General features: G+C 49.3%; 1 pseudogene; it reads right to left on the bottom strand.

Annotated features, from left to right (window-relative positions):
• Positions 1 to 5,315: 5,315 nt before the first annotated feature.
• On the bottom strand, positions 5,316 to 6,546 carry LOC142422559 (nuclear receptor subfamily 2 group F member 6 pseudogene; annotated as a pseudogene).
• Between the last annotated feature and the right edge of the window lie 466 nt (positions 6,547 to 7,012).

Genomic DNA, 7,012 nt, shown 5'->3' with positions numbered 1-7,012 from the left:
ATTGGACATGCACTTTGAACTGTAGCAGTGACTCAAGATCTACAGTGAAGAATTATTTATAAACTATTTGGACTTGTTCATTTTTTCCAAAGAAATTTGAAGAGATTTAATAAAGTCATAGACAACAGAAAACTTCAAAGAAAGATCAGCATTTTCCTTCTTAATCACACATACTTCCAGTCCCCTGTTCTAAAGCTGGTCAATGTTTTCAATTATTTCTCTACATATGTAGGCTGTGAGCTTGTATTTTAATTTTTTCATATTGGTATAAAATTAATATTGTCTTGTGTTATTTGCTTAGGGGAAACAAAATATACAAGAACTGTTTTGAAAATTTGTTCTTATTTAAATATTCCTGAAACCACTCACCTCATCTCTCTCCACTGGAGTGAGGCACTATCCTGCCATTTCTAATAATCACTGAGTGTAGATGGATGCCTCTCTGATGTTGAATTTTGGTCCGATTTTGAAGGTTACATAAATGAACCTATACTTTTCTTCAATATCTTGTTTGAGAGATTGTTCTGTAGTTGATGTTGCTGTCAGGGGCCATCAAGTCATTCCTACTCCCAGCTCCCCAGAAGGAAACACACCACCTGGTCCTTCCTGTGCCATCCTCCCACTTGTTTGTAGGGTGGAGTTCGCAGTGACACAGTCACTGTCAATCAATCTCGCAATCTCGTCTACGGCCTTCCTTGGTTTGACAAAGACTCACCATCCTTGCCTCTAAGGAGCATTCTGGCCGTCCTTCTTCCAGGATTGGTCTGTTCGTTCTTCTGGCAGTCCATATACTTTCAATAATCTTCTCCAACACCGCGGTTCAAGTGCGTTGGATTTTCTTTGGTCTTCCATTTTCAATGTGCAATTTTCACATGCAGAGTAGACCATTGGGAAGACCTTGGTTTAGGTCAAGCCCACCTTAGTCCTCAGAGTATAATCCTTGCTTCTCAATGCTTTAAACAGGGGTTGTAGAGATTGACCCAAAACAAAGTGTAGCTTGGTCACTTGACGGCTGCTTCCATGAGTATTGATTATGGATCCAAGCAAGATGAAATCCTTACCAACTTCACATTTTATTCCATTTATCCCCTGCTACATATTGGTCCAGTTATGAAGATTTACGTTTTCCTTTCATTGAGTTGTAACCCATGCTGAAGGCTTCTGCCCTTGAACTTTATCAGCAAATGTTTGAATCCCCCTCACTTTCGCCAAACAAGGTTGTCACCTGCATAGCACAGGGTATTAATAAAGATTCCTCCAGTCCTGATGTGCAGGCTTATTCAGGTAATCTAGCCTCTCTGAGTGCTTGCTCAGCATACAGACTGAGTAAGTAGGGTTAGAGGATGCAGGCCTGACACAAACCTTTGATGATGTTAAAGCACACAGTGTGCCCTTGTTCTCTCTCCTGACTTCCTCTTGAACCAGGCACAGGTTGTGCACGAGCACAGGGAAGTGTTCTGGAATTCCCGTTCTTCACGGTGCTACCCACAGTTTGTTCTGATCAAGTTTTTTTTACTGTTGGTCTTTCTCATATAGTCTCTTAGAGTTCTAGTTCAATTCAACAAGTTTCATTGTGGATGTTTTGGTTTGTTTGTTCGTTTGTGTAGACTGCTAGTGGTAAACAGCGCTATGCTTCCAGTTCTGACCCCATGATTTCAACACTGGATATGGGCTTCCAGCCCCTGGGCTTAAGTAACATCACCACATAGCATTGTCATTACCTCCTAGGGATGGATGGTAATAGCTTCTTACTACAACTGAATTGTTGGTCATCTCTACTAATTTAAAGTTTTTGCTTACAATTCTTCTGCTTTGCATTGAACTATATTGCCTGTGACTTTCCTGTCTAAAACTCTCATTCAAGGAAATGAAGGAAAACGAACCTACTAAAAATAATAAATAAAATGGACGTAGTAGATTGTTCCTCTAATAATTTTGGTTTATCTCATCAATTTTCATCTTCTTTTGGCTTTTTTCCTTCCAGTGGAGTTTGTTTTACTATCATGTTTCATTTTATTATTGTAAGCTTCTGCTACAACGTTACAATTTCCACAATCTCTTCCGGGATGGCAGTGTGTTCTTTTCTTTCGTGGTAGAAGGAGCCTTGTTTATGTCCTCAAGTTTCAGAACCAGTATTTACCTCTGATTTCAGAGGTATGCAGTTAGCTCTAATCACCAGATATTTCTGGAGTTGTAGCACGAATGGACTTTCTTCTTGTTGACCCACCCACCACTATTGGCAGAGCTGAGAGAAAAACGAAAAATACTACTCTTCAATAAAATTCTAATTTCAGGAACATTTGAGCAGTTAAGTTGTGCTTAACAAATGAAAGAAGAATCGGAGGGTCAACAAAAGAAGGTGCTTTCGCAGTGTTTGTGTGAATAGATCTACACACAGAGTAATAAGGTCAATCCAATTAACTTGCTAGTAAAGATTCCAAATGGGATCTTATACCCAAACATAAGCTCTTTGTGCTTCCCTACTAAACCAAGTTACAAGATCACAGTGCCTTGCTGGTTTCTGATGTTGAATGTGAATGTCATAGGACCATCAACTATCTACGCTTTCATCAGTTGTGGATTCATCAGATACATATAGAGAGAGAGTTACATCACTCAGAAGTGCCAGACGGCGTCAATTGCTGATACACAAAGTTCTGCTCTTATCGGAAAAGACAATGAGAAAGCATCGTGTCTTATGAGGAATGAGGCGGTCCTAATTTTCCTTTTGTGCACCACATTTGAACGTTCTCTTTCTCATCTGTGATCATTAGAATTTCTGTCAGCTGGACCTGTTTGTGTGAAAATAGAGTTAGAGTCCAACTTATCGATCAGGTGTAAGTCCCATGAGCCCTCTTCTGGGTTGTCGTCTCTATTATAAGAGGAATCCTGTGCAGAAGCGTGCTTTGTCTTGCCCATTTCCCTTTGTCCACTTCTGGATTCTACATCTGGTTTGTCAATTTCCTGTTAGGTCATCTACTGATCACACTAACCATCAGTGGAATGTCAACTTGTATTGATTCATCCCAACTCAGATTCATGCAGCGCTGCCTTCCCCACCCGAGACCCTCTTCCTGCATCTTCCTCTTTCATGTCCATCAGTTCCCGTAGCTCTATGAGACAGGAGAAGTCTCCCGCTTATATATGACCGATGAACTTGAACCAAACTGGACTTACCTGCTTCTATAGCTGTTTAGGCAATTGTGGATATAAATCACTATTTGTCCATACATGTATCATACAAGTATCCTTGGTCTTGCTTCTCTAGAGAACCCTGGTGGCATAGCGCTTATGCATTGGCTGCTAAGGTCAAGGTCAACAGTTCAAAACCACGTGTTACACCACAGCAAAAGGAAGAAACATTTTAATGCAATAATGAATTACCGTCTCTGGAACACAGAGGGGAAGCTTACCCTGTTGTAGAGGGTTGTTCCGCATCAGAGTTGACTTGACGGGACCAGGAGAGGTTCTAAAGAAACAGAATGAGAAAAGATGAGTTGTCTAAATTGGTTCTGATGTCTGATGCAAGCCCTAAAGCTACTGTACATACCCCACATCTCTCGGTAAGTTTTGAGAAATCTATCACTACGAACCAAGAAGGTGTTTTCATCCCTGGCCCTGATGGCACAGTGATCATCCTCTGTGCTACAAAACACAAGAGCAGAAAGGTCAAACCAAGGGCAGCTCCCCTAAGAAAAGACCAGGTTTTCTTCTCTCATGAAGAATTACAGTCTCAGAACCCACAGGAGCAGGTCTACTCTGTCCTGTAGGGTCCCCATGCGTCCAAATGACTGAGTTTGGGATGTGTGCCGATAATGGTGCTTAGGCTGTATCTGGAGCAAGACACCGCTGCATGGGCCCAGGAAACACCTCCCACGGTTTATGGCCTCCAGACCTCTACCTAGACTTAACTCATAGCAAGTTCCCAAAGTGAAGCCCAGGTGTTGGGCCAGGAACAGCTATGCTCTACCCCCCAAAATTATTCTAGAATTCCTTAACTTGTGCAGACAGAAACCTTCAGACTATGTGTCAGGATCGTTATAAAGGTTGTGCGATTATTGTGCAAGGAACATAAACTCTGATAAGTCTCAGTTTATTGATATGGCCCACTCAGCACAGATTCTCTGTCCAGTATTGGAGCTTGCGGGGTTGATGTAGTCATTCATTGGTTGGCCATCTACAGTAAGTCAAGCAGACGTATCAGACCTACAGTAGCATTCCCTAGGAGAGGGATCCAAAGGCTCAGGGAAAATGGCATGGGAGAGTGGACTTCTCAGAATAAAGCCATGGACGCAAAATCTGAGAGCCATGAGGGCACGCCTGTGAGCAGAACTGTAAGGAGCACATTTATGGAAGCAGCCCCAGCAGGGGGTCTGCAAAGGGAAAGCAAACAATTAAGCTGAGTGTGGTTTTCTGTTTGTTTGTTTTCCTTCAACAAACCTCTGCAGGCATAAGGCAACGTGACAACATATATGAAACTTTAAAAGAAATAACTGCCAAGCAAGGATCTTAAATCCAGCAAAATATGAAGAAGAAATAAGGGCATTTTCAGTCAAGGAGAATTCCAGAAATCCAAAGCAGCGGAATGAGTTATAAAAAAATACGAAGGCTATTCTATGGATGGAGAATCACAAGGAAGAGCAAACATAAACCTGAGATCAATGAGCAAGGCATTCCCCACCAGACAGTAACCAAGGTGAAGCAGTTCTGCAAATATGACACAAGACTGAAAAGAGAGAGCTACAAATATCAATCTGCAATGGAGACAAACATGAAGCAAATAGGGGGAGAAAAGTACATGCAAAGAAACTGTATGGAGAGGAAGGCAAGCAGTACACAAGAGAAACATGACCATCTTACACTAGATAAGAAAATAACTATCAAGGGAATGTCGTAAGAAATAGGAAAGAAACCTCATCAAAATGAAGAAAACCACAAAAGCCAACTCAGTAGTAAAATAACAGCAAACCAAGAAGGACAAGAAAATCCACAAGCACAAGGAATCCAGCACAGAAATTTATGTAAAACCAACTTACATAGACATCCTCTCCAAATGACTTCAGGTGCCTATCCAGGTGCAGAACGCAAGTCAGCACCGCCGAGGCATATGCTTGCTGTGCCTGAAATAAACCTTCCAGGCTTGTAAGGCTCTGAAGTCCAGTAGCCTCCGAGTCAAATTGTAACCAGGGTCACTAAGGGCTACTGCATATTACATAATGATCTTTCACCCTAGTCATGGTTCTGGTTAGCCACTTGGGGAGGCTGTCCCTATCCTTGGCCTGGGGACCCCGAGCATCTGTGTCGCTGGAGGTCGGTCACTGGCCGGAGCCCTAAGGCCAGTTGAAAGTACTCCCCGAGAGCAGCATGTCTCGGATCAGCGTCTCAACGGGTGTCTTGCCCACCAGGCGCATGAAGAACAGCTGAGAGATGAGTGAGGCTGGGACGGCGCGCAGGGCAGGCAGACGCAGCAGCAGGCGGCCGAAGCACTGGGGCTGGGCTGGGTACTGGGTCAGCATGTACTCAGTCAGGGCCACCTGCGCCTTCTCCTGCAGCCTCTCCACGTGTGCTGGGTCTGAGAGGCCACAGGCATCAAGAGTAAAGAGCGCGATGGCCTTGAGGCAGCCATACTCCGCCGAGTCCACCTGCAGGCGGCCCAGCTTGTCCACTTGCTCCTGGAAGGCGCGCACCTGGTCCATGAAGGCCACCGCCCGCTCGGCGGCCATGGGAGCGGTGTGCAGCCCGGCTGCGGCCAGCAGAGGCGCAGTGTGCAGGGTCAGGGCGGCCTCCGCCGCGTTCAGCAGGAACAGCTCGCTCCAGCTGAGCCGCAGCAGGGCCACCTGGTCGGCCACGGGCAGCTCGGGGAAGAAGGGCGCGTGGCGCGCCCACTCCACGGTGCTGAAGAGCAGCCGCGCCGCCAGCTCCACACACGTTATCGATGCCCAGCACCGCGCCCGCGCCGCCCGGGCCGAAGGCGCTCGCCGCGCCCGTGCCAAAGTGGCCGGCCACCGCCAGGTAGGGCTTGGCGCGCAGCAGCTGTGCGATCAGCTCCCACACTGGCTGGCCATGGAAGAGGTCTCCGCCCACCGCCTCCAGCAGCGCCAAGCCCGGGGGGGCTGCCGGAGACGCGGCGCCAGGACCTGGCGGCGAGTGGGGGCTGCGGCCCCGCTGCACGGCCTCTTTGCGCATGCCGACCGGAACACTTCTTGAGGCAACAGTACTGACACTGGTTCCGGTGGTGCTGGTCAATGTGGCAGTCACGGTTGGACCTGCAGGTGTAGCTGAGGTTGAGGAGTATGCTCCGCTTGAAGAAGCTCTTGCAGCCCTGGCAGGTGAGGACGCCCTAGTGCTTGCGCTCGCCTTGTCCCCGCACACCACACAGTCCACCTGCAGCCCCTGCCGCTCCTCGTCGCCCTGCTCGGCGTCGCTGGCGGCGCCCGGGGGCGAGGCCGAGTCCTCGGTGGCGCGCGGGTAGCCACCCACCTTGTCCACGCCATTCGCGTCTCCACCGCCGCCGGGGCCGCCCCAGCCTCCGGCCACCATGGCCATAGCCCCCGGGCCGCGGGTCCGGGGCGCCCCCGCTGCGCGTCGCTCTGGGGGTACCTCTCTCGGCGCAGGGGTCGCTAGCCGGCGCGCATCCGGTCCCGACGCACGGGGGCTCCCGCGGAACCCCCCAAAAAAGTTTTGCAGCACTAACTTCTGCGGCCGGTGTGCGCGCCGGCGGAACTGGTCGGGCCGGTTCCAGGCCAACTTTCCCACGCGTGCGCGGGCCCGGGGCCGGGGGAGGCGCACTGGCGTTGAGGCCCGGGGGCCCCGGGGGCAGGAGCCCGGCCGCCCAGGGGCTCCGGCGGGGGCGCGCGGGCCATGGGCCGGCCCGAGCCGCGGCGGGGGCCACAGCCAACTTCGCGGCCCGCCCCGCGCACTCCTGAGGCTGGGGCCAAACTTTGGCCACAAGTTGCCCGGGCGGCCGCGGCGCGGGGAAGGGGCGGCGGGCGCGCGCCAGGGCCTGACGCTG

This window comes from Tenrec ecaudatus, chromosome 12 (genome assembly GCF_050624435.1).
Source record: "Tenrec ecaudatus isolate mTenEca1 chromosome 12, mTenEca1.hap1, whole genome shotgun sequence".
NCBI lineage: Eukaryota > Metazoa > Chordata > Mammalia > Afrosoricida > Tenrecidae > Tenrec > Tenrec ecaudatus.
Note: the sequence above shows the minus strand (reverse complement) of the source record. Positions and strands in the feature narration are given on the sequence as shown.